The sequence below is a fragment of the Chrysochloris asiatica genome, unplaced genomic scaffold (genome assembly GCF_000296735.1).
Source record: "Chrysochloris asiatica unplaced genomic scaffold, ChrAsi1.0 scaffold00014, whole genome shotgun sequence".
Lineage (NCBI taxonomy): Eukaryota > Metazoa > Chordata > Mammalia > Afrosoricida > Chrysochloridae > Chrysochloris > Chrysochloris asiatica.
The window spans coordinates 33,907,633-33,911,052 of NW_006408532.1; the positions used below are offsets into that span (position 1 = coordinate 33,907,633).

Below are 3,420 nucleotides of genomic sequence, written 5' to 3' on the forward strand. Positions count from 1 at the left end.
GGTCACCTCTCTTTGGAACGATGTCTTTTTCTGTGTTCTTCTTGCTTTCATATACAATTTTCTCAATCTTTCTCTTAATCCATTGAAAGTACCTAAACATTCTTTGAATTCTTTATCAGGTATTTACTATACCTTTTATTTCTCAGAAATGTCTTCTGGTCCTGCATTGTAGTCACTTGTTGGAGACACTCTGTCTTCTTTCTTCATGTAAACTGAAATTGTCTGTTGTCATTGTATATGCTGGTGTAATCTTAGGCACTCACTATCCACCTTCTGGCAAGTGTGATACAGAACAGAAGTGTGTGCAGTCTGTGTTCATTCTTTGTGTAGCACAGTTCAGGGTGGGTGTGGCTGGTGTTGGTCACTGTCTATTGTTGATCAAGTGGTAGCAGAGCTGGTAGTAGCTCTTGTCCAGTTGGTGGGGCTGCAGGGATTATGACTGTGGCTGAGTTGTATGTGAACATCTGCTGTCTCCTGCCAGATGGAGGAATAACAACAACACACACACACACATACAAGAGAAACAAACAACAAAAGCAAAAATAAAAGGTAAGAATGAAAACTTTTTTTAAAGCCGGCCAATAGAAAGGAAAAAAATGAACATCATAATAACCAAAATGAGAAGAAAGGAAAATAAAACAGAGAAAGAAATCAAATAACAGAAAACATTAAAAGAAAGAAAACCCAAAATAACAAAACTAGGAGGGAGAAAAAGAGAAGAGTAAACAAAAAATCAAGAGAAAAATAAAAGGAGGTGAGAAAGAGAAGAAAAAAAGAAAGTAGGAAAACAAAAAATAAAAAGCAAGGGAAGGGGCTGGGTGGCATTCGCAGTTTGAAGTTCAGAGCTGTCCCTGCCACCACCAACATGGAGACTTTGTACTGAGTCCCATTCTTAGTGCTGGAATGCCCCAGCCTGAAGCTGAAGAAGCCACCCTGGGTGCACATGCCATCAGCCATGACGGTGTACACCCTGATGGTGGTGTCTTACTTCCTTATCATCAGAGGAATAATTTATGATGTTATTGTGGAACCTCCAAGTGTTGGTTCTATGATGAATATGGGCATCAGAGGCCAGTAGCTTCATTGGCCTACAGAGTACATGGACAATATATTTTGGACAGACTCGCATCCAGCTTCCTGCTTACAACAATGGGAGGTCTAGGTTTCATAATCCTGGACCGTTCGAATGCACCAAACATCCCAAAACTCAGTAGATTTCTTCTTCTATTCATTGGATTCGTCTGTGGTCTATTAAGTTTTTTTATGGTTAGAGGATTCGTGAAAATGAAACTTCTGGGTTAACAGATGGGTTAGAGTACCCCTTGAGAAGAAATCAGTGGATATTGGATTTGCTCCTGTTAATGAAGTTTTGACAGCTGTACCTACCAAACCTCAAATATGAAATGTAGGAAAGGATGAAAAGCAGCAGAGAGAAGAATCTAGTGAAAGCATAGGAAGCTCATTAAAGCTTGGACCAGAATTACTCCTTGATACTATCAGAGAGACACAGACTTTTTAGTGTTTCTTTTCCTGCTGACCTAGACCGAAGTATCAAGGATGATAAGTGGCATTTTCTTCTTAGTTTTTCATCTCTAAAAGGATATATACTTCATTTCTACAACCATAATATTGAATCGAGTGATTCATGTTTATAACCCCTTAACATTTACAGGAGAAGGCATATCTGATGTTCAAACATTGATGTTGAGTCAGGAAGCAGGCTGTCATCAGCTGAGAACGCTAGACAGCTGATCAGCTTTACCTATGGTGCTTAACCTTTAAACAGAGTCTGCAATAGTCGTTATTCCAGATACGTGTGAAAGACTGTTTCCTGAACAATAAAATATGTGGAAGGAAGAGAAATAAATAATTTTTAATTTAAAAAATTAAAAAACAAGGGAAGGAAGACAGAAGGATAAAGGAAAAAAGGGAGACTAGATCTAGGGCAAGAACCAGACCCCAAAAGGAAAAAACAGTCGAGGTCATGGTACTTGGTATGGGTTGGCACCCTCTGCCAGCCAAGGAACTCACAAGGTAGGAGAGGTGAGAGGGTGGCGTGCCCAGCCCTAGATGGAGTTCCCATAGTCCAGGTGTTATCTATGGTTGTCAAATCCAGAAGTTTGTGTAAGTTCTAACAGTGGCTGTCATCAGGTTCTTTATTCCCAGAAGGCACTCTTTCAGGCACAGAGGGCAGCTGAGCTAGAATGGCTGGTTCTGAGAGTTCCTGTTCATCCCGGACTGACTGGGGACCAGCTCTGCAGGTTCTGTTGGTCTGAAGAGGCAGAGGTCATGAGACTCCAAACACAGGGGTGGTACAACCAGTGCCCAACTCACAACAGTGTTCTCTGACCTCTGGCAGAGCAGGGGCTGTGCAGGACAGGAGTGAGGGTGAGGGCTGGCAACGTCTCTGGTCAAAAGGAGAATGTGGAGGACAAAAGAGAGTCGAACCTTTCTCATTAGCCACCAGAATGCCATCTTCATCGAATGCTACTGGCAAAAGTTCAAGGTGGCCGGGCCAAGTCAGGCCAGATAACAGACAATTCATCTGTCAGGCTCCTTTCTCACCCCTCCTATCATTTGTATGTGCTTCAGTTGGTCTCTCATATCTTTGTTGTAAAGGGTCTGTGAAGCGTGTCTGCCTAGTCTGCCAACTTGCCAGAAGTCCTCTCTTCGCATTTCATTTATTTACGAATTTGTATGTTGTACATCAGTGTTCACTGCAGCATTATTTACAATAGACAAAAGGTGGAACCTAAAGATCCATCAACATATGAATGTATAAGCAAAATAATAGTATTTCCGTAATATGGAATGGTACTGAACCAAAAAGAGAAATGAAGTCCTGGTCTATAATACAACATGGTTGAACCTTGAAAGCATTGTGCTGAGTGAAATCAGTCAGTCACAAAAGGACAGACATTGCATCATCCCAACTATATAAAATAGGTAAATATCTAGAGATCAAAATGTATTAGTAGTTACCTGAAGTGGAAGGAAGTCCCTGAGCAACCCAAATGGTTAAACACACAACTACAAGCTATACAGTTAGGCAGTCTGAATCCTTCCAGTGGTTTTTATTGGGATGTCAGGCCTGAAAACCTGCTTCTAAAAAGTAACAAACTTGAAAATTCTGTACAGTAGTTCTATTCTGCACAAATGGGGTCTCCACAAGATGGAATCTACTCCAGGAAATCTAACAACAGCAGCCAGCTGTTGGGGGGGGGAAAGCACTGCTGGGGGGCCCTGAGTTTCTATTAATGATAACTGGATAATTTGAGTAAGAATCATGATATTACTTGTACTGCAGGATGAACCTCATCAGAGTCACTGAATTATACATGCCAAAAATTGTTGAATTGTCAAATGCTTTGCTATATATGTATGTGTATATATATACACATACATACACATATATATATT

The 3,420-nt window shown here is 40.8% G+C and overlaps 1 protein-coding gene and 1 pseudogene across 2 annotated transcripts in view; one reads left to right on the forward strand and one right to left on the reverse strand.

The window, feature by feature from the left end:
• FRMD3 (FERM domain containing 3) overlaps nucleotides 1–3,420 on the reverse strand; it is a 494,426-nt gene that overhangs the window by 382,928 nt on the left and 108,078 nt on the right. The window lies entirely within an intron of this gene.
• Nucleotides 866–1,302, forward strand: LOC102816410 (annotated as a pseudogene).